Below are 24,577 nucleotides of genomic sequence, written 5' to 3'. Positions count from 1 at the left end.
ATCCTTGAAGAGAGTAGGCCAATAAAAACCGGATTGCAATACCTTATGTGCAGTTCTATCTCCAGCGTGGTGCCCTCCATAAGCCTCGGAGTGACACTTGCGTAGGATTTGTTCCTGTTCATGCTCAGGTACACAACGCCTAATAACACCATCTACTCCTTCTTTTTAAAGATATGGGTCATCCGAGAAGTAATGTCTTAAATCATAGAAAAACTTTTTCTTTTGCTAGTATGTGAAACTAGGTGGTATAAATTTAGCAACAATGTAATTAGCATAATCAGCATACCATGGAGCAGTACGAGAAGCATTTATGACATTTAATTGTTCATCAGGAAAGCTATCATCAATAGGTAGTGGGTCATCAAGAACATTTTCTAACCTAGACAAGTTGTCTGCAACGGGGTTCTCAGCTCCCTTTCTATCAATAATATGTAAATCGAATTCTTGTAGCAAGAGAACCCATATAATAAGTCTAGGTTTAGCATCTTTCTTTTCCATAAGATATTTAAGAGCAGCATGATCAGTGTGAATAGTTACTTTAGAATCAACAATATAAGGTCTGGACTTATCACACACAAATACAACTCCTAATAATTCTTATTCAGTAGTGGCATAATTTCTCTGGGCATTGTCTAGAGTTTTACTAGCATATTGAATAACATTTAATTTCTTATCAACTCTTTGCCCTAGAACAGCACCTACAGCATAATCACTAGCATCACACATAATTTCAAAGGGTAAATTCCAATCAGGTGGCTGAACGCTAGGTGTAGAGATTAATGCTTTCTTAAGTATTTCAAATGCTTCTACACAATCATCATCAAAGACAAATGGTATATCTTTTTGTAAGAGATTAGTCAAAGGCCGAGAAATTTTTGAGAAGTCATTAATGAACCTCTTATAAAAACCGGCATGACCACGGAAACTTCTTATACCTTTGATGTCCTTAGGACACGGCATCTTTTCAATAGCATCAACTTTAGCTTTATCAACTTCAATACCTCTTTCAGAAATTTATGCCCCAAGACAATGCCTTCATTAACCATAAAGTGGCACTTCTCCCAATTTAAGACAAGATTAGTTTCTTCACATCTCTGTAAAACTTGATCAAGGTTGCTCAAGCAATCATCAAAAGAGGAGCCATAAATGGAGAAATCATCCATGAAAACCTCACATATCTTTTCACAAAAATCAAAGAATATATCCATCATGCATCTTTGAAAGGTAGCAGGTGCATTACATAAACCAAAAGGCATACGTCTATAAGCAAAAGTACCGAATGGGCAAGTAAAAGTGGTCTTTTCTTGATCATCAGCTGACACAGGTATTTGAGAGAAACCAGAGTAACCATCTAGAAAGCAAAAATGTGTATGTTTGGATAATCTTCTTAGCATTTGATCAATAAAAGGTAAGGGGTAATGATCTTTTTTAGTAGCCTTATTTTATTTGCAGAAACCAATTACCATCCTATAACCTGTAATAATTATTTGCGGAATCAATTCATCTTTATCATTAGGAACGACAGTAATACATCCCTTCTTAGGGACACAATGGACAGGACTTACCCACTGACTATCAGCAACGTGATAGATTATACCTACCTCAAGGAGCTTTAATATTTCCTTTCTTACCACTTCTTTCATCTTAGGATTCAGCCGTCGTTGATGATCAATAATTGGTTTGGCATCTTTCTCCAAATTTATTTTGTGTTGACATAGAGTGGGACTAATGCCCTTAAGATCATCAAGAGTATATCCAATAGCAGCACGGTGCTTCTTCAGAGTTTTCAATAATTTCTCTTCCTGATGCTCTGAAAGGTTAGCACTAATAATAACAGGATATATCTTCTTTTCATCAAGATAAGCATATTTAAGAGTATCAGGTAATGGTTTAAGCTCAAACACGGGATCACCTTTGAGTGGAGGAGGATCCCCTAGGATTTCAACAGGCAAGTTGTGTTTCAGAATAGGTCCTTGTTTAAATAATACTTCATATATTTCCCTTCTTTCATTCATAAACATGTCATTTTCATGGTCTAGCAAATATTGTTCTAAAGGATCACCAGGAGGTACGACAATAGAAGCAAGACCAATAATTTCATCTTTACTAGGCAATTCCTCATCACGAGATTGTCTATGAAATTTAGAGAAATTAAACTCATGAGACATATCATCCAAGCCAATAGTAACAACATCCTTCTTGCAATCTATCTTAGCATTAACAGTATTCAAGAAAAGTGTTTGAAAGGAGTTTTTTGAAGAAAGACTTGGGTGAAGCTGCTTACATATTGAGCATCAAGATCTGTAGAGATAGATCAAGACGCTTGATAAGATTTTTCAATGAGAAGATACCTTGACAAGATTTTGAAGTAGTTTAAAATGGAACAGTCAAAGAAGGAGTTCTTGCCTGTGTTGCAAGGTTTGAAGTTGAGTAAGACTCAAAACCCGACCACGGTAGAATATAGAGAGAGAATGAAAGTCATTCCCTATGCCTCAACCATTGGTTCTATAAATTATGCTATGCTGTGTACCAGACCTATTGTGTACCTTACCATGAGTTTGGCAAGGGGGTACAATAGTGATCCAGGAATGGATCACTGGACAGCGGTCAAAGTTATCCTTAGAGGACTAAGGAAATATTTCTCAGTTATGGAGGTGATAAAGAGTTCGTCATAAAGAGTTACGTTGATGCAAGCTTTAACACTAATCTGGATGACTCTGAGTCTTGATCTGGATACATATTGAAAGTGGGAGCAATTAGCTAGAGTAGCTCCGTGCAGAGCATTGTAGACATAGAAAAATTACAAAATACATACGGATCTAGATGTGACAGACCCGTTGACTAAAAATCTCTCATAAGCAAAACATGATCACACCTTAGTACACTTTGGGTGTTAATCACATAGCGATGTGAACTAGATCATTGACTCTAGTGAACCCTTTGGGTGTTGGTCACATGGCGATGTGAACTATGGTTGTTAATCACATGCAGATCTAAACTATTGGTGTTAAATCACATAGCGATGTGAACTAGATTATTGACTCTAGTGCAAGTGTGAGAATGAAGGAAATATGCCCTAGAGGCAATAATAAAGTTGTTATTTATATTTCCTTATATCATGATAAATGTTTATTATTCATGCTAGGATTGTATTAACTGGAAACTTGATACATGTGTGAATACATAGACAAAACAAAGTGTCCCTAGTATGCCTCTACTTGACTAGCTCGTTAATCAAAGAGGGTTAAGTTTTCTAACCATAGACATGTGTTGTCATTTGATGAACGAGATCATATCATTAGGAGAATGATGTGATGGAAAAGACCCATCCTTTATCTTAGCATAATGATTGTTAAGTTTTATTGCTATTGCTTTCTTCATAACTTATACATATTCCTCTGACTATGAGATTACGCAACTCCCGAATATCGGAGGAACACCTTGTGTGCTATCAAACGTCACAACATGACTGGGTGATTATAAAGATGCTCTACAGGTGTCTCCGAAGGTGTTTGTTGGGTTGGCATAGATCAAGATTAGGATTTGTCACTCCGAGTATCGAAGAGGTATCTCTGGGCCCTCTCGGTAATGCGCATCACTATAAGCCTTGCAAGCAATGTGACTCATGAGTTAGTTTTGGGATGATGCATTATGAAACGAGTAAAGAGACTTGCTAGTAACGAGATTGAACTAGGTATGACTATACCGATGATCGAATCTCGGGCAAGTAACATATCGATGACAAAGGGAATAACGTATGTTGTTATGCAGTTTGACCGATAAAGATCTTCGTAGAATATGTAGGAGCCAATATGAGTATCCAGGTTCCACTATTGGTTATTGATCGGAGATGTGTCTCGGTCATGTCTACATAGTTCTCGAACCCGTAGGGTCCGCACGCTTAATGTTCGATGATGATTTGTATTATGAGTTATGTGTTTTTAGTTACCAAAGTTTGTTCGGAGTCCCGGATGAGATCACGGACATGACAAGGAGTCTCGAAATGGTCGAGAGGTAAAGATTGATATATTGGAAGATTATATAGGGACACCGGAATGCTTTCGATAAGGTTCGAGGATTTTTCGTAGTACCAGGAGGCTACCGGAACACCCCGGGAAAGTTAATGGGCCTATTGGGCCATAGTGGAGAGAGGGAGGCTGCCATAGGAGGTGCCCCCCCCAAGACCAAATCGAATTGGACTAGGGGTGGGGGTGTGGCCCCCCCTTTCCTTCTCCCTCTTCCCCTTTCCCCTTTCCCCTCTCCGTTGGTTGGAAGGAGGGGGGCCGAATCCTACTTGGACTAGGAGTCCAAGTAGGACTCCCCCCTTGGCGCGCCCCCCTTGGGCCGGCCACCTCCTCCTCCCCCCTTTATATACGGGGGCGGGGGGCACCCCAAAGGGACATCAATTGTTCCTTAGCCGTGTGCGGTGCCCCCCTCCACAGTTTACCACCTCAGTAATATTGTCGTAGTGCTTAGGCGAAGCCCTGTGCGGATCACATCATCAAAACCATCACCACGCCGTCGTGCTAATGGAAATCTCCCTCGACCCTCTGCTGGATCAAGAGTTCGAGGGCGTCATCATGCTGAACGTGTGCTGAACATGGAGGTGTCGTATGTTCGGTACTTGGATCGGTTGGATTGTGAAGACGTTCAACTACGTCAACTGCGTTAACCTAACGCTTCCGCTTTCGGTCTAAGATGGTACGTGCACACACTCTCCCCGTCTCATTGCTATGCATCTCCTAGATAGATCTTGCGTGATCGTAGGATTTTTTTTGAAATTGCATGCTACGTTCCCCAACACATACGTGTGCCAAGAGGGAACGTTCCTGATGGGCTGACGAGGACGTCGGTTCCTTTGAGTGGGGTTGTATGTGAGAGCTCGTTTTAATAAGAATGATATAGACTACTCATATCGATAAGGAATTCCTTCTTTTCCGGGGGCCCATTTGAGGACAAAGTGCATAGAAAAGGCTAGTATTGGTCCATGGGGCCAGTCTTTATCTCGCCAGACATAACAAGTTGTTACAGTTGGTATCAGAGTCGACCCTCACAGTTATGCAGACATGCGCGGGTCAGGTGCGCAGGCATGTGGCGCATGGCGCTTGTGGCCCTTTGTGGCACATGGCATGGCACATGTGCTGGACTGGACGCGCATACGTGTGCCAAGAGGGAACTTTCCTGATGAGCTGACGAGGACGTCGGTTCCTTTGAGTGGAGGTGTATGTGAGAGCCTGTCTTAATAAGAATGATAGACTACTCATATCAATAAGGAATTCATTCTTTTTCGGAGGCCCATTCGAAAAGAACTCCAAAGTTAAGCGTGTTTGGCTTGGAGTAATTCTAGGATGGGTGACCATCCAGGAAGTAGCTCCCGGATGTGCATGAGTGAGGACAAAGTGCGCAGAAAAGACAAGTGTTGGTCTGTGGGGCCAATCTTGATCCCGCCAGGCGTAACAGGGTGTTACAAGCCATAACTTTTTTAAAAGTTTAAAAAGGTTACCGATGAGGAGCCATAAGGTGGAGGGTTGATGTGGCTTGAAACTACATCGGTATTTCCACAAAGCGGAAGGGGTGATGTAGTACAGCTACGATTGGTATTTCCCTCAGTTATGAAACCAAGGTATCAATCAAATAGGAGAACCAAGCAACACTATGTAAACGGTCCCTGCACACAAAAAACAAATCCTCGTAACCCAATGCGTAAGAGGGGTTGTCAATCCCTCCTCGGTAAAAAGATAGATTAACTTATATAAGTTGGGCAAATAGATTTGAATAAAACACGACATAAAAGATGCAAATAAAAAGTGCAGCAAAGTATTTTTGGGTTTTTGAAGTAATAGATCCGAAAACAAATGAGAATAAAAATAGATCTTAAAGCAATATGATAAAAGATAAACCCGGGGGCCATAGATTTCACTAGTGGCTTCTCTCGAGAAAATAACATATGGTGGATAAACAAATTAGTGTTGGGCAATTGATAGAAGATCGAATAATTATGGCGATATCCAAGGCAATGATCAATATATAGGCATCACGTCCAAGATTAGTAGACCGATTCATGCCTCCATCTACTACTGTTACTCCACACATCGACTGCTATCTAGCATGCATCTAGTGTACTAAGTTCATGGAGAATCGGAGTAATGCAATAAGAACGATGACATGATGTAGACAAGATCTATTTATGTAGGAATAGACCCCATCTTATTATCCTTAATAGCAATGATATATGTGTGCCTCACTGCCCCTTCTATCACTGAGAGAGGACACCGCAAGATCGAACCCATCACAAAGCACCTCTTCCCATGGCAAGAAAAATCAATCTAGTTGGCCTAACTAAACCAAATATTCGAAAAAGAAATACAAGGCTATAAATAATCATGAATATAAGAGATCAAAGAAGACTCAAATCTTTACCTAATAATAAAGAAAAAATTGGGTTTCTGGTTGTCCGTCGTCGCTAGCGATTTTGCATAAAAGTCCCATGGTTTATAAGAAATTAACCCGCAGTCCCTGTTTTAGCGGGTCTCTACGTCGACGGTGTTTTTTCAAAAAAGTCCTTTTGCTTTTTCAAAATTAAACCTGTGGTCCCTTTTTAAGTGAATCTGGGATAACGCTTCAGTTTTACAAAAAGGACCATGCATTGTTTAGTATTCAACCCATGGTCACCTCAACAGAGTTGACCAAATTCACAACGGAGACGAAGAAACCTGAGCGGGTCAGCAAGTCACACTCTTCGATTCACAGCGAGTAAGGCAATGGGAATCTGGCAATCTAAAGGGAGTTCTCGATGAAATTGAGGGCAATCCGATGGAAATAATCTGTTTGGAGACTGAATCTTGCGACCAAAAACAGAGTGAAGACCGCCTTCCTCGAGAAGAATCTGACTGAAAGCAATTACCAGAGGATGAATTTGTAGATGTCAAGAAAGAATTGGTGCAGTCGAAGGTGGCCGAAGAATGCTGTGAGGATCTGCAAGCTGAAGAAATCGCGTCCATTGGGAGAACCGAGGAAGACCAGCAAGGACGTGCAAGCCGAAGAAGATGTGCAACCGGACAAGACCACCAAGAGGATGTGCAGAAGCCTGCGTTAGAGCCGCAGAACAAGCCAGAGCTCGAGGACATGGATCCGAGAGAGAGTCCCCTGATGTTGACGTCCATCGCGCGTCACATGAACGCGCGGACCTTGTCAGAGAACCTAGCCGATTGCACCGGTGAGGGATCACCGTCCAACGGGAAGGAGTGCAAGAGGACGCTGGCTTGGAAGCTGTATGAGGAGCAGATCCAGCTCAAGGTCTATCATCACCGCGTCGTGGCCGGGGCGTGCGCCGAGGGCCTACAAGCACAGAACGAGATGAGGAAATGAGAGAGAGAGACACACACACACACACACACACAGAGAGAGAGAGAGATGAGGGGAGGGGGAGGGGACGGGATCTGGTGGCAGCGCTCGCTCCGGTGGAACAGGGGGCGCCAGCGACTTTGGAGGCTTCACATCCAGGCTGCATGTCGGTGGAAGCAAGCGGATGAGAAAGAGGGATGGAGCGAGAGAAGCAAGGAGCTGGATGTAGGTGCATCTCGATGGAGATGAATGGATAAGCTCGGTGGAGGTACACACGTGACGGCCTGATGGGTGTTACGTGCCGGCCGCTCGGCCCGAACATTGTTTTTATAATATTTCTTTTGTTTGCTCCAACACTTAACAATGCAAGAAAAATATTGGGAATGAAATATAGTCTTCCAAATCATATCTTCCATTAAAAAACTACATAATCAAAAACATTAGAATTCAAATCTTTTGATAATTTTATAAAATACTTTAAATGAAGTATTGAATTCTCAAAGAGCATGCAAGGGCAGCTCCAACACCGACCCTCGAAATGTCCGCAACCGTCCAGACCGCATGGGTGGACGTGTTTTGCCAGCCAACGTGGGCCTGTATCAATTCACTGACCGATCCATACTTACTTTCTCCCGCAATCTGGAAACAAACTGGGAGCTTTGAGGGTGTCCGGACCGCTTCCACGCTCGATTATGCCTGCCATGGCCCACCCATAAACCTCTGCCTTGCCCACGTCCCTTCCCGCCTAAAGTGGTCAGCGCTGTTCCAGAGCACCGGTGTTGCATCCATGTCGGCTCAGAGCGACACAACCTCTCACTGGCACTCTAGCATGGAAGCAACACCGCCCGTGCTATTTTCTGATGCACATGGCTCCTCCACATTCAAATGACAGGTCGTCATTCCGCCTGCCTACTTTAAACATGCGCCGTTGCCGAGGAACCTACTCCGGCGCCACACGTTCATTCGTCTACGACCCGCCATTTAGCCACCTCGTCGCTTTCCCTGCCATTCTCCAACTATTTAAACTCCAGCCCTAGCCATAGGCGCATCCATCCTCCTTCTCACCACACCACACCCGTCATGGCCTTCTCAAACTCCAAAGCTATTTGGGACAACCTCTCGCCCGAGCTGTAGATGGAGATGCCTCCATTGCTGTTGGCTGGCAGGCCAGCAGGCAGATGGAGACCGGCACCACGAACGTTGCAATGGTGGGCGCGGCCGATGACGAGTTAATACCACCCTCCTCGTCGGTCCATGTCGGTATCACCATGGGCTAGCCCCGTGCTCACTACACCAAAATGTGTGTTGGACGAGCGGGGGGCCTTGTTCCGACAGGCACAAGCCAACCAGGAGTACAAATTCTGCCTTCTCGACGAGCATCTGCACGCGGTGGAGCTACTCGCCATTGGAATGGAGATTGCGCTGGACGTTGACCAGGCAGAGGAGGAGGTGCTGGCTGATTCCTATCGCACCGCCTATGAAATCCACCATGACCGCTAGCGGTACCGCAGCGTCAAGCAGAGATACAAGTGGCCTTCAAGGAGATCAACGAGGCGGACGACGAAGTCTACGGCAAGAGCGAGGACGAGGAAGAAGTTGTCAGCTCCGCCATGCCAGCGCCTCGCCGACACGACCACGAAGCCGGCACGTCCAAGGGCGTCGCCGGCAGCAAGGAAGAGTAGAGCATGGGAGTTCGCGGGCGCTCGGGCCCCAAGAAGGCCACCGCCCTTTCGCTCCCGCTGAAGCCAAGCTTGATGGGCTCAAAATCGTTGACCGATTAGCTGCTTGCAGATTGTGGAGGTGGAGGCTACAAAGGCAGAGCCAGAGTTTCAGCTCCCGGGGCTCATGGCCGGCCAAAAATGGCGAACGGGCATGGGCTGTCATTTAGACTAGGTTTATAGTATGATTTAGTTCAAATATGTCGAAATGTAATTAGTTTGCTCCGATCTTTATGAAAAGCACCAAGTTTATCTAAAAGTTATTCAAGTATGAATGCATAGCGTCCGGTTTGTTTAAATGTCCATCAAATTTGTTCATTTTCATTAAATTCCGTCTGAAATACAACCAACCATATGTGCATAGCTTTGGATGGTCGTCTCCCGCACCAGTGCCCGTGGATTGTCCCCCCCACCCACCCCCCGGTATGCCGATTAATGCGGTGTCCATTTTGCGGGTCAGCGTTGAAGATGCCCAAAAAATCACATTGTATGTTTCTCCTGCTAAAATACTATTCCATGCATCACTACTCTTTCATTCGACAGAAGTGTGGAGCTTAAGTATGCGCCAATGAAGGACATTAGGGTGGCTTCTCACGTGAACACTTCATGGTCCAAATAAGGATATTTCAACCGATGGCAACACACCTGCATATGCACCTTATAGAGATGAGGCTAACCTAATTTCAACATTTGTCATACCTGAATATAAGTGGAGCGTAGTGGCACATGAAGCAGGTTTTCAATTTTTTCACCCGTTGCAACGCATGGGCATATGTACTAGTAATATTCATGGACATAAATCTGATCATAAGCTCAAAGTTCATCGGATCCAAACAAACACACCACAAAAGGGTTTACATCAAATAGATCTCCAAGAGACCATTGTATTGAGAATCAAAAAGAGAGAGGAAGCCATCTAGGAGTAAACGGCATTGGCGGTCTAAGAACTTGCGTTGCAGGAGCACTTTAGTCAACCCATCGTAGATTTGCGTTGCAGGTGCAATTTGGTCACATGAGACATCTGAACCGGCCAGCCGCCCGATTTTCTCTCTTTCGCGGACATGTGCGGCGCACGTGATGTCGGTCGAGCACAAAAATTGTCATGTGGTGCTCACGTGAGTCCGTGGTTGGCCTCATATTTTTTACACAAAGGCCCTTGGTTTCATAGGTAATTTTGTATTTCACCTCTTAAGTGTCGTAACTCACGTTTTGCACCTGGCTTTTTTTCCACAAAGGCGCTTGTTGTTGTATCTTTATGGCCGCAGAAGATACCCGGCCAGAGAGTTCTTAGATTTTTTATCCGGACAGGTATGCATGGCCTGCCCTATTTTTCTTGCATGCCATTCAATTCGATGAACAATTTAAGATACCGTGTGGACATAGGTGATGAACATTTTTCGAATATGTGGTGAATATATTTATAAATATGTGACGAACATATTTCAAATATATTATTACCATTTTCCAAATACGCGACGAACATTTTTTTATATATCTGATTAATTTTTTTCTAATACGTGATAGAATGCGTGCTTCATGCAAAAAAAATTTCCGGGAAGCTTCTTGCAATTTGTTAGCTTGATTGGATCAGTTGCTTGAATCATTGGGTATATGAGATGATAATTAATTATTTTCTTATCCATTCCTGTTGCCCTCTATGGCACGTTTTCTTTTCTTTTCTTTTTTGATCTGCCCTCTATGGCACGTTGATGGCTGCTTGTCATGTTCTCTTTTTGCGGAACAGCAGCAGGGGCCTTTGTGAAAATAAAAACAGGAGAAAAACGTGAGTCTACGCACTTTAAGAGGTCAATGCAAAATTATTCGCAAAACAATTACCTACAAAACCAAGGGCCTTTGTGCAAAAATAAGAGGCTGGCTAGGGACTCACATGAGCACCGTGTGACTATTTTCGCGCCCAACCAACGTCACATGTATCGCGCGTGATCGCAAGAGAGAGAAAACCGGGCGGCTGACAGGTTCAGATGGCCTATGTGACCAAGCTGCACCCGCAACGCGAGTTCTATGACGGGTTTTTCCGGTTTGCAAGTACTGTGACTGAAGTGCACCCGCAACACAAGTTCTCAGACCGCCGGTGCCATTTACTCGCCATCTAGCTACTCCCTACGGACCCCTAGGTCTATTGTGGACTACTCACGCATCATCGGAGAGGCACCAATGAGGATGATGAACCCCTCTGTGATGGTGTTCGATTGGATCTCGTGATTCCGAAACTTGCGGTGGCTGGAATTGTGTTTTGTCCACTCCCATAGGGTTTCTGCAATATTTAAGAATTTATAGGGCAAAGAGGCAGTGCAGGAGACCCCCGTGGGCCCCACAACCCACCAGGGCACGCCTGGGATCCTGGGTGCGCCATGGTGTCTTGTGGTCCCCACGGGCCTCCCCTCTGGTCCTTCCTTGGCCCCCAAGTTATCTTCTGGTCAAAAAATTCTCCAAAAAGTTTCGCTGCATTTGGACTCCGTTTGATAGGGATATTCTGCAAAGTAAAAAAAACAAGCAAAAAACAGCAACTGACACTGGGCACTATGTCTATAGGTTAGTCCCATAAGATGATATAAAGTTGCTATAAAATGATTTTAAAACATTCAAGAATGATAATATAACAGCATGCAACAATCAAAAATTATAGATACGTTGGAAACGTATCAAAGATGTCTCTTCTTTTTCTTTCAAATGGGCAATAAACTGGAGAGCTCGAGAGTGTCTCTAATGGGTTGCCTCTAGTATTAAGACCGTCCAGGACAAAACACGGCAGCCGACTAGGACAATACAAAAACCAATCCATCTTAAAGCTCTTTTTTGCGAGGAAAAACCCATATTTCTTAAAGATGGGGCGCCCCCAAAAAACCCTCCTTTCTCCTCGCCTCCACTTACTACAGCTCATTTGACTCTCCCGCTTCCGTTGGCCCCCCAAGTCCCCCTACTTCCCTTCTTCCTTACTCGTATAGAAAACCCCCGCTCACCTTCTTCCTCACTCGTACAGAAAACGCCTGCTCTCCTTCTTCCTCGCTCCTACAAAAACACCAGCCCTCCTTCTTCCCCACTCGCATTGTCACTAGGCTCGTCTCTCGCTGCTTTGCTCAAATCCATGAGCTCGATGCGATGCCCGCAAGGAAAATGGAGTCTGATGGCCCCAGCACCAGGAAGATGAGGCTCACGCCAGTGGCGATGCCAGTTGTAGATCCCGCACCCGGCAGCGCGGGGAGAACGGCGAGCCCCCCCCGGATCTGAGGAACACGTATAATTTTGGGTGGACCGCATCAGAGATCTCCCGGACGCCGTCCTTGGGGAGATCGTCTCCCTTCTCCACATCAAGGATGGCTGCCGCATATAAGTCATCGCATCTCGATGGCGCACCACGCCTCTAAATTTTGACTGTCATTCATGGTTTTTGAACTCCTCAGAGCCATCATCTCCTCCTACCAGGGCTCCGTTCAACGCCCATGCATCCCGACATGCTACCTGTTATCCATACCCTGCATGGTGGACGTCTGGCTAACATCCGTGAATTCGAAAAACTCCAGTAGCTTGAGTTTTACCATTACTACAGAAATCACATACCACGAACCGAACGCCATGTATTTGTGCCCACACCACCATTGTCCATCTCGTGGTTTTCCTCCTCTCTCCACACCGCCACCTTCGCTCGGTGCCATCTACCAGACAATCTGATACAAATGCTTTGACTCCCACTACTAAAAAAACTTTCGCTTGTGGTGGTTGATTTGTTAGAGGCCTCACTGCACAGCATCATCCACTCTAGTTGCCCTGCCCTGGAGCACTTGCTGCTTGTTTTGGGATAGAAATCTGTATCAGTTGTCTCCAAATAAAGTCGCCTCACCTTAAAAGCATTGGAATTAGTTTTGAAGGACAGCAACTCATCATCGAAGATTCCCCTTCACTTCAAAGGTTGTTCCTTGATTATTGTTATATACCTTCGCAAATAAATGTCGTCTCTGTGTATAAACTTAAGAACTTGGGTGTAATTCGTGACCCGTTTAATGATCACAAGATGGTGTTTGGCTCCGCACTTATTCAGTTATTGTATATTATCATCTACACTTTTGTAATCATAAGCTGCATTTTTCATTTGTGCGCATAAGTTTTATATCATCTTGAAGTACACTTTGGATATTAATATTATGTTATATGCTCAATGAATAGTTCGTCCATGGATAGTCTATCAATGGTGATGGATTCTGTTAAGATCTTATATATTGAAATGTTTTGTTATGATCTGAACACAATTATTGGCTTGCTGCGATGCTTTTCATGTCTCGAGAATTTGTATATAAAGATGATGATTTCATGCACATTGAAAGCCCATATATATTGTACTAGAATTAACCGTTCAGTTGTCGCTCTTTCGGCATGCTCTTTTTTTAGACCTTACTTGTTTTCAATCTTCATGTCTACTTAGGCACTAACATATGAAGAAAAACATATAACCAATCGGTGGCGTAATAAGCACCGGGATTTTCTCAGTTCTCATGACATTCGTTTGAGGACAATAACAATGGAAGGATATGCATCCAACCAGGCAAACAGAAGCTTTGTCACATTCTTTCTATTGAATGTGAGGTTACTATTGTCCATGAGGCTTACGTTTTTCAACAAGAAATTTCTCACGGATGGATACGATGAACAACAAAAAAGAAGTTTCAGGTGGAAAATGGGCTTCTGAACGTGCTCGGCTTCTATTTACAACAACTTGTGGTCATATTCCAGTAAAAAAAATTGGCACGGGATGTTGATTTTATGGATCAGACCGATCCATTTGTTGGTGACTGCCAAAAATAGTCGTTGTGTTAGATGTTATTGCCATGTTCAATCTACGTTTTGTCTAAACCTGATGAATAATTAATCCTTGGGCTTTTGTACTGTTTGTAAGCTTGAGTTAGATGTTGTTGCCATTTTCAACTCGACTGCGACTGTCATATTTTGCCATTTTTTAATTTAGAGAGAAATATTGTAACAAATCCCAACCAAGGGAGATAACATCACTCTCGTCGGCTGCTTGAGCTTACTGTGCATTACATAACCCGAGTGATTAGCCCCCGCCAGCACCTGCAAACTTATTTTGAGCTAGCACACCAAATGGGATGTAATTCTTCATAAGAAAGGTTGCATGACCGTGACAGATTTGGATTCTGACATTTAGGACCCGGGAGGAAAAAGCTTATCTAAGGTGGTGTCGACTTAGTCAACAAACGATTCTGCCTACCAATCGTTGGATTGACATCCAACATCTATCGTATTTCTTCTATCTCTTGTCTTCTTCCTCCAGCCGCCGAAACCAAACCACGCCGTCTGTCCCACCTCCCACGGCTGGCTATGCCTTCGCCGCCCTACCGTATCCTCAAATGTTGGCCAGTCCATCCCTCTATTCCAGGACACGTCCTGTTATTCTCCGGCGAAGTCAGCCCCAACCTGCACCTGCACCCGACCTAGTCATACTCCCCTCTGTCTGCAACTACACTGTTGCATCTTCCACGGCTCCTGTTTGATCCCGTCTGTGGCCTCGTCGTCGTCCTCTGCCTTGGTTTTCTCGCCGGGCGGTGCGCTCCCGTCTGACGTTGTCAACATGGTCAACAACCAAGAGTAATAAGGAGATGGTTGTACGTGGAGAGGATGACAATAGGGACCCACCAAGGTCATGGCAGTACGCAAGCAAGTGCCTCGTTATTACAAGCCAAAAAAATGCTTTCTCCTAATGGTTTGACATCTGGGTAGCACGTCATTGTCAACATAGTCAATACACGAGATAATTACACAACCAAACTTTCTTTGTTACTGATGTTGCCAATATCCTAAAAATACTCCTTCGAGATCAGCAGGAGGACTTCATCACTTGGCACTTCGAGTCAAAGGGCTGTTTCTCTATCAAGTCTGCATATAAAATTCAGTTAAGCCTTACTCAACAACAGGAAAATACTGAGGCAGGGTGAGAATAGATTGGCGTAAGAGGATTTGTCAGTCGATCTGGAAGCTTCACTGCCCTCCAAAAGTCCAACATTTCCTATGGAGGTTTGCCCATAATAGCCACCCTTTGCTGATGAAGATTGAATGCCGGGGGTGGAATTGGAAACACAATGCAGTGTGTGAAGACATTTTGTTTGCAGCAGCTGGTCCTCTTAGCAGTTTGTCTGAACCGCTCTATTCTGAAAGTGTTGCACTTCTTAAGGCGATTGAGAGTTTTGGAATTGGCAGGGTCATTTTGGAGAAGATTTGCTCCAAAGCAAATGACAGATCTGGGCACTCCATTAGAGAAGAAAAATACTGCCTCCTTCTGGGTTTCATCAAGTATCTAGTTGAGTTTTGTCCTAGACTGAAATTTGTAAACTGTAAACAATGTGGAGGGTTCTTCTCCACTTTTTAAATATAAATATGATAAGCACACTCGTGCAGTAAAAAAAGATGGTAACCACCACAACCCAGACATACCACTAAAGAAACACTATAACCCAGCACCCACAAATCTTGATTCTTCCCATCAAATGGCCATAGAGGTGAACAAGATAGCCAAAACTCAAATAGTTGAGTTCTAGCAAATCCGTTAATCACAATTCTCCCAATTCATCTTCTAAAACAAATTTAGCATCCTTTTAGCTGCTCCAAGAAAGATGGCAAAACATGAAGAATGCAAAAATGGCAAAACATGATGGCCAACAATATCACAACAGATTCGAAGATGAAAACTAAACAGGTTATTAAGTAACCAAGGTCAACATGACGGTACATACCACAAGGCCTATGTGGCAAGCTATTTCAAAACCCAACAGGACAGTACACTGAACCGAGCTCAACCTTTTCAATTCATAAACAAAAGCAAGCCATAACATAAGCTAAGGAGTATAAACATGGTTGACATGGATATTATCTAGCACATGAAACCGATAACACATTGTCATGATCAGCAAGGTACATTCACTGTTTCAAACCTTTGCAAACAAAAAATAGGATCTGAACTGTAACAACCTATGAGGGAAGGATATAGCCATACATAAACTTAACTATGCCCTACACAAACAGATAAGAGAGTAGACCCCAAATTGTAAGAATTGCAAACAAACAAGAGTCGTCCATACGACAAATAGATGTAGGGAAGAAACATAGGTGAAGTGAAGTACATCTAGACTTTGGTAACTCAGATAGATTGTTCAACAAACACTCAAAGACAGATGAGCTGCATAACTTAGTTCTCTAAGTACTCTGTGGACTGAACTTATAGTTTTTGACATATACAGTAGACGGACTTGCATAGATGAGCTGCATAACTTGGTCACTACATAGATATTACGGTAGCAGTAACTTGCATCTTTGTAGGGATTACACTATGGACTGCATACAGAGCAAAATGAGTGAATCTACAGTCTAAAATACATCTATATACATCCGTATGTGGTTCATAGTGAAATCTCTACAAAGACTTTACTTTCTGGAACGGAGGGAGTACTTCTCTAAAGTATAGATATGTGCAGGACATGAAGGTGAATTCATCACCAGGAGTGATTAGGTGCAGTACATGATGACAATCCATAGAAAACATTTAGCAGCATATTTAAAGATGCAAACTTGACAGAGTATCAAATTCAACAGAGCGGTACATAGGCCCAAGAGGAGTATACACTTGTGAGCATACAGTTGCAGCACATGAAACAGAAAGATGACAGATGGTCATGATCACAGACAAAGCACATGTAAAAACCTCACCACAAACAGAGAACATGTTTTGAAATTTAACACAACCCATATGAGAGAAGGACAACATGACCACCACAAGAGCGCGCTGAATCCAGTACCCTAAATAAGAAGAAACGAACAGAGAGACTAGAAACCTGCTGCCCAATTTAAGCTAGACGTCAAGTAGGGGATGAGACAGGACAGCATTGCAATTGCAATTGGCATAGTATAAACAAACACAAGAGTACAGGCAAGCATAGGTGCAGTGAAGCACACATACAAGTAAACCTAAATAGATGGTTCAATAAATACTTAGATAGATGGGATGCTGCATACACATTGTAACAGTACCAGCAACTTCGATAACTTAATTCTACATATTACAGTGCCAGCAACTTGGATAGATGGTTCCATAAACAATTAGATAGACGCATAATAACTAGACATTAGAATAACTTTCATAGATGGGTCCGCTGCATAAATAAGTTCTCCACATATATAGATAGGTAGGTATGGTAAATATAGGTGCAGGACATGAGGACAGATCCATCACCAGAAGAGCATCCTTTGCATAGCTGCTTCATCAAGCCACCACTGTTGTCATGTTCTTGGGCGGGCTGACGGCACGGACTGTCGGGGGCACGGGAATGCACTCAACGTACGCCTTGGGGAGCTCGACGTAGCCCTTGGTGAGCAAGTCGACGCGTATCTTGGCGACGACCAACCGCGAGTTGTTGGGCTCAGACCTCTTCATCTCCTCGTCTAGCATCTGCCACACTAGCGGATCCGCCCCGGCAGGCGGTTCGTCCTCGGCGGTGGAGGTCAACAGCAAGTTGGCGAAGCGGAAGGCGGTGATGATGTTGTCGTCATCCAGGCGAACCATGCCTTCGGGGGTCGGGGTCGCCGTGGAGGGGTCGTACTCCCTGAAGATCCTGTCGGCCGCATCGTAGAGATGAATGTCGTCCAGCGCCGCTGCCTCTGGGAAGGATAGCAGACTTGACTTGAGACTCTCCCGCCGCATAGCGAGGTCGGCCAGCGAAGGGATCGCCTCACCCGCCCCGGCATTGGGAACATCGCCGGAGCCGGACGCCTTCCTTTTGGTGGGACAACTCTTCTCGCCGTACGCGGCCACGTGCCTGGGGTCGGCGGCCATGCGCCCCTTCCCGTTCCGCCGACCGAACTTGGTGCCGGCCATCGGCGGGTGGATCTACTGGATCGCCGCGGAAAGTGGGACAGATTTGGGGGATTGGGGATTGGGGATTTAGGGTTTGGTGCGGCGGCGGCCGTGTCGTCTCGATCTATATAAAGCCAGCAACCCTACCTTTTTAATTCAAGAGAGTTTGACTCGGTGGGCTAGTCTAGTCCATCGCCACCATGGACTCTCGCCTGGGCCAGGCCCACGACCCGTATAATGAGCTGACGTTCGATCCGGAAAGTATCCGTTCCTGTTGGCCCATCTGACACAGGAAAAAAAAAGTCAGGAACAGCCCAGTTGCCTACCGCTGTGCTAAAAAAACGCCCAAAAACCAAAAAAAAACAACCCCTAAAAAAACCAAAAAACAACGAGAATAAGAAGAGAACCTTGCCAAAAAAATATGATTTGCAATGATAAATAAAATGAATTTTCTGGGGCCACACCAAACCTCCCCCCCCTCCACATGTTCGTCCAGGCAAACATATTGCAAAAACAATGCCATTTTTTTAACTAAAAACGCAAATATCCATGGCAAAAATAGATGGTTTTGCGTACGCAACAACTTTTTTGTTGCCATGACCGCGCTAGTTTGCCATGGCAACAAACTTTTAGAAAAAAAATACCATGTGAAAACAGACGATGCTTAACATGGCATGATGCCTTATAAGATTAAGATAATTTTGATTTTATGGCAACATTTACAGAACTGACATGGCAAAAATCATTCTATATCCATGGCAAAACTATTGGACTATTTGTCTGTTTCTAAGAACCTACATATGAGTTGTTTGCTACAGCCCTTTGAGAGTTCGGCAAAGGAATGAACGTGTCTTGCAATCCTAAGTCGTGGATGAATGGTGGTAGGATGAACACAAAGAAAGAACTGCCCAGGTTCGGGCCACCTTCTTGGTGTAATACCCTACTCCTGCCTTGTTTCTTACTGCGATAGTAGAGAGCTATAATGTGTGTCTGTTACAAGATCAAAAGAAATTTGGTGTGCTAACAGTAAACGTGTTTGGCCATTGATGCAAAACTTGCCATGCTGGACAAAAGTAATTTGACATAGCCATGAAAATGAAATTGCCGTGAGATCTAATTATAATGAACTGCCCAGCATTTCTTCACAAATTAGGTTTAGCAACAAATAGGTTGTCTAGATGTGCAACTAGGGGAACAAGCACGAGCAAAGGATACAACACAACAATAGTTTGCACAAAGTAAAGGTAAGAGATAACCACAAGTGGAGTCGATGAAGACGACGATGTGTTACCGAAGTTCCTTCCCTTTGAGGGGAAGTACGTCTTTGTTGGAGCGGTGTGGAGGCACAATGCTCCCCAAGAAGACACTAGGGCCACCATAGTCTCCTCACGCCCTCACACAATGCAAGAAAGTCGTGATTCCACTAGTGGTGCCCTTGAAGGCGGCAACCGGACCTTTACAAACAAGGTTAGGGCTCTCTCCATAATTGAATTGGAGGCTCCTAATGAAACCATGGAGCTTTACCATAATGGAATATGGCTCTGAGGTGACCTTAACCGTCTAGAGTGCTCAAACACCCAAGAGTAAAAAAATCCACACAAGAAAGTATGGGGAAATCAAATTTCCTTTTGTGGAAGTGTAGATCTAGGTCTCCTCCTTCAATCCCTAGCAAATCAACGAGTTTGAGTGGCTAGAGAGAGAGATCGGGCAAGAAAGCTTGAAGGGCATTAATGGAGGAGAGAGAAAGGCAAGAGGTGAGTTGGTAGGTGGAAGAAACACCCTTTATATAGGCATCCCCAAATTCCAACCATTACATCAATTTTTACACTGCAGCGGTACAACCGCTCCTGACCCCGGTACAACCAGGATTCACGGGTATGCTGCAGAAATCCTAATCAAGCGGTACAACTGGTCGTTTGAGTGGTAGTACCAGTTAAAAAGAATAACCGGACTAACTACTCGCCTATCGCTCAACAACCGCCTTCAAACAGAAGGGAGTCACCCCTATGGGCTGTGGTCGAGCGGGAGTTGCACCAGAACTACCGTCGGGCCCAAGAACTGGAGATGGCTAAGTACAGAGCGGTAGAACTGCTCCGGACACCGGTAGTACCGGTTGACAGAGCATAACCGGGACAACTGGGCCACCACCGCCCAAGTACCGCCCCATCACAGAAGCAAATCTGGTGGTTGGGCGGTACCCGACCGGTACAACCGCCCATGAAGCCACTCTTGGATTATCCCATCGCAGTGGCGGTACCACCGCCCGGGGGTAGCGGTACAACCGTTGGGCATGTAACTGCGAGGTGCAACCCCATGGTATCACCCCTAGGGCAGTGGTTGAGCCGGTGTAATAGGGCGAGCGGTACAACCGCCCTTGAGAGTGGTACAACCACTATGAGGAGAAGGCATAGTTTCAGAATGGAACAAAGGGACCTCTCTCTACTAAGAATGGAAGGGAAAGGTGCGTGAAGAGAGGTGCGTACGTGCAATGATTCACCCAATACATTCTGATGTGGATTCCCTCTTAATAGTAGGGGTTTCCTACGACCAAATAAATAAACACGCAGAAAACGTTGTCTTCGATCTTTTCCGTCCAGAGGGAATGTCTAACCAACTTTTACCTAAGTATAGAGTACCTGAAGAACTTGGCACACGATTAGACCACACGAAGAGTTGTCATCATCACCCAAAACACAAAGATGGGAAATGCCCTAACAATCTCCCCCTTTTTGGTGGATGATGACAACTACAAGATTGCAAAGAAGGTCTAGAAAATGTAGATGGGCTCCCCCTTGGGAGGAGGTTGAACCGAACAAGGCCTAAGACTAACGACAGTGGGAGTAACTTCAAGAGTAATAACATTGGCTCCAACTCAGCAAATTTGCCTATGTGGCAACTAGTTAATGAGGAGAGAGGTAAATTGAGTAACTTATAGCTAGTTACTGAAAGGATCGAGAAGAGGTGTCTAGAGGGGGGTGATTAGACACTAAGTGCCAAAAGTTGCAGTTTTTAATATTCTTAAGTTTAAGTGGAGTTTAAGCACAAGTTTAACAAACACAATACATATCAAGCAAGCATGCAATGAGTATATGAGCAGCGGAAAGTAAAGCATGCAACTTGCAAGAATGTAAAGAGAAGGGTTTGGAGTATTCAAACGCAATTGGAGACACAGATGTTTTTTTCATGGTTCCGATAGGTGGTATTATCGTACATCCATATTGATGGAGACTTCAACCCACGGAGGGTAACGGTTGCGCGAGTCCACGGAGGGCTCCACCCACGAAGGGTCCACGAAGAAGCAACCTTGTCTATTCCATCATGGCCGTCGCCCACGAAGGACTTGCCTCACTAGCGGTAGATCTTCACGAAGTAGGCGATCTCCTTGCCCTTACAAACTCCTTGGTTCAACTCCACAATCTTGTTGGAGGCTCCCAAGTGACACGTAGCCAATCTAGGAGACACCACTCTCCAAGAAGTAACAAATGATGAACTCCTTGCTCTTGTGCTACAAATGATAGTCTCCCCAACACTCAACTGTCTCTCACAGGATTTGGATTTGGTGGAAAGAAGATTTGAGTGGAAAGCAACTTGGGGAAGGCTAGAGATCAAGATTCATATGGTTGGAATGGAATATCTTGACCTCAACACATGAGTAGGTAGTTCTCTCTCAGAAAATGTGTATTGGAAGTGTAGGTATGTTCTGATGGCTCTACCCATGTCGGAGTAATGGGCCACGGGTAGGCCAACCCGAGTCCCATAACCTTTCAAGACATCGGGGCCGGCTGCGCCCCTCAAGACCCCAGGACAAAGAGCCGCCTCCTGAGGAGTCGACAGCAAGGCGGCCGACTACCTGCTCACGGCCGAGTCCCAGGGACGACTTCCAGAGAAGCCGGCTTTGGGGAGTCGGCCTGCGACTCCAACAAACCCCATGACCTCATCAAAGGGGACGAGGAAGGGGCGTGGCTACAGCAAGCCCACCCCCGCCCCTCACCAAGGGCAGGCATGGCCACAGCACGCCTTACCCCGGAAGATCTCCGTGCGGCGTGGCACTGTTGCCATGCCGGCCCTGACATCAACACCGCAGGGCCGAATCCTGCACCCATGACGGCTTGTCTGTACGGCCTGGAAGCAGCAGGGCCCACCAGTCAGTGAGACCTCGGGAGACGGCGGGAGATCCTCCAGTCGGACCTGGGGAGTCGGCCCGGGGGAGTCGGCTGAGCCCTCCCCGGGGGCCCACGCGCCATTAATCAAGACGAGATGGGGAGTGGCAACAGTGATCGCCCGCCAGGCGGCGGGGCTGTTGCCACGACCTCATGATCAAACCCGCATCATCAGAAGTACGGCTACAGTAATCAGCAGCCGTCAAGACCCGCCCGCGGCGGACGCGGCCTGTCGGCTCCGTACCCGGCCAGTCGGCGGGGCCCGCCAGCCGGCGGGCCCCAGCGGTCAGCAGAGAAGACGGAGGCCAGAGACACTGACGGCTGGGCCCGCGCCTAGCCGGATTACCATTGTACCCCTGGGGGTAGGCCTATATAAAACCCCAGGGCACCCATGCAAAGGGTTGGAACCCATTAGCTCTAGACCAGATCATATAGAAGGGAGAGAGCTAGCCTTGCCCTCTCCGACCACCAGAAAACAGCTCAAGGAGCAACCGTGTAAGCACTTTGCCATAGTGATCATGCGGAGACCCCACAGAGCAGCAGTAGGGGTATTATCTCCCCGGAGAGCCCCGAAGCTGGGTAAGGTTCGCCGGCGTGCATGTCTTCGCCTCATCCCGTTTCCAGGCACCGGCGATGTTCTACTCGCCCCCACCATGATAAGCCATCCGTTGGCATATGTCGCACCAAACCCCCGACATTTGGTGCCCACCGTGGGGTGTGGTGCACCGGCGTCCGGAGATCTGTTCTGGACGGGAACCCTTTTCCTCCCTGGCGAGCGCAGCCAGCCAGGCACGCCAGATGGAGTTTGCGCCGACGCGCTAAGCGGCGTTGAGATCGCCTGCACGGTCAGCTCCTTGGCCGAACTCGTCGGCGAGGTCCGCCTCTCCGACGAACCTGCATCCAACGCAGGCACGGACGGCCCCGAGAACCGCCTCGTGGGCCTCCTCGATCAACTCCACGTTTCCAGCGAGCCTGCCGTAGACTTGGAGTCCGTAGGCTCCACCGACCCAATGCTGGTCGACTCCGACACTGCGTCGCTCGACGCGTTCCCCACCAACGTGGTGGTCTATGACGAACCTCTCCCCCATGTAGAGAGCGACGGAAGCACCGTCACTGAGGTGCTAGTCATCAGTCATGACGAGTTCCCCGGCGGAGGAGCGCCCGACTCACTCACGCGGCGCTGCAAGACCTAATTGCGCCCATTCTGGAAGACGCTGACGCAGAGACATTGGAGGTGCGCCGCCTTCAGCTCGTTGAAGGCACGAAGAATCTGGCCAGCATGAGGCGCTTGTCAGAAACCTACCAGCGGGAGATGGATCGTGCCGTCGATGGCTCGCCGGCCCCGGCGGAGCCCAACCGCCTTGGCATGGTCCGGCAGCGCGGCGTAGCCATCGCCAACCTGTTTGGGGCAAGCCGCCCTGTGTACGCTATACCAGCAGAGAACATCCAAGCCGCCCAGGCAGCGGCGGACAAGCTGGACAATTTCGAGGGCGAAGAACGCCGCCTCATGATGGAGCGAGTCCAACGGCTTCTCGACGCGGCCACCGCGTAGAACGAGGCCGGCTGCCACGCGGAGGCGCCTCAATGGCCCAACGACGACCCTCACCGAGACCAAGGTGCGACATCTCGGACGCGGACTGGCGGCGGCCGAGGAAGAAGAGACAAGGAGCCAACTGTCAGCCACAGTCGGACTCGCATTACCATAGAGCACGACCGAGACAGCCGCCCAAGGGCAGTGGAACGACGGGACGACTGTCCGCCTCCCCCTCCCCGCAAGGAGAGGCGAGTCTCCCCGCCGCCTATTGACCATCCGACTCTCGGTGACCGCCTTGGCCGCCGAGAGGGAGTTGGAGAGAACGACGCCCGCCATCGGATCAACCGACTCCACCGATCCTTAGCACTGGAAGAGGAAGACGAGCTGGGTTCGCCTTGTTTCGGGCCCCGCATTTGGGACGAGCCCTTTCTCAGAGGTTTCACGTCCCAAGAGACACGCCCAAGTATACCGGCTCCGTGAAGCCGGAAGACTGGCTAGTCGACTACTCCACGGTTGTCAGCATAGCAAACGGCAACAAGCGTCTCGCCGTAAAGTACGTTCCGCTCATGCTCCAGGGCACGGCTAGGACATGGCTGAATAGCCTAAAGCCCTGCAGCATCAATAGCTGGGTCGACTTCACCAAAGCGTTCGTCCGCAACTTCACCAGCACGTACAAGCGTCCTCCCAAGCCTCGTCAGCTCTCCTTGTGCGTGCAAGGCCCCAACGAGTCGACTCGTGATTACCTCACGCGTTGGGCCGAGCTTCGAAACTCCTGCGAGGGCGTGCACGAGGTGCAAGCCATCGAGTATTTCACGGCCGGGTGCAGAGAAGGCACCCTCCTCAAGCACAAGCTCCTTTGCGACGAGCCAGAAACCCTCGACGAGTTGGTGATCATAGCGGGCAAGTACGCCATGGCCGACTCCTCCATGAAGGCGGAAATTCAAAT

Source organism: Triticum urartu, chromosome 6, assembly GCF_003073215.2.
Source record: "Triticum urartu cultivar G1812 chromosome 6, Tu2.1, whole genome shotgun sequence".
NCBI lineage: Eukaryota > Viridiplantae > Streptophyta > Magnoliopsida > Poales > Poaceae > Triticum > Triticum urartu.
This window is presented reverse-complemented; position numbering follows the sequence as displayed.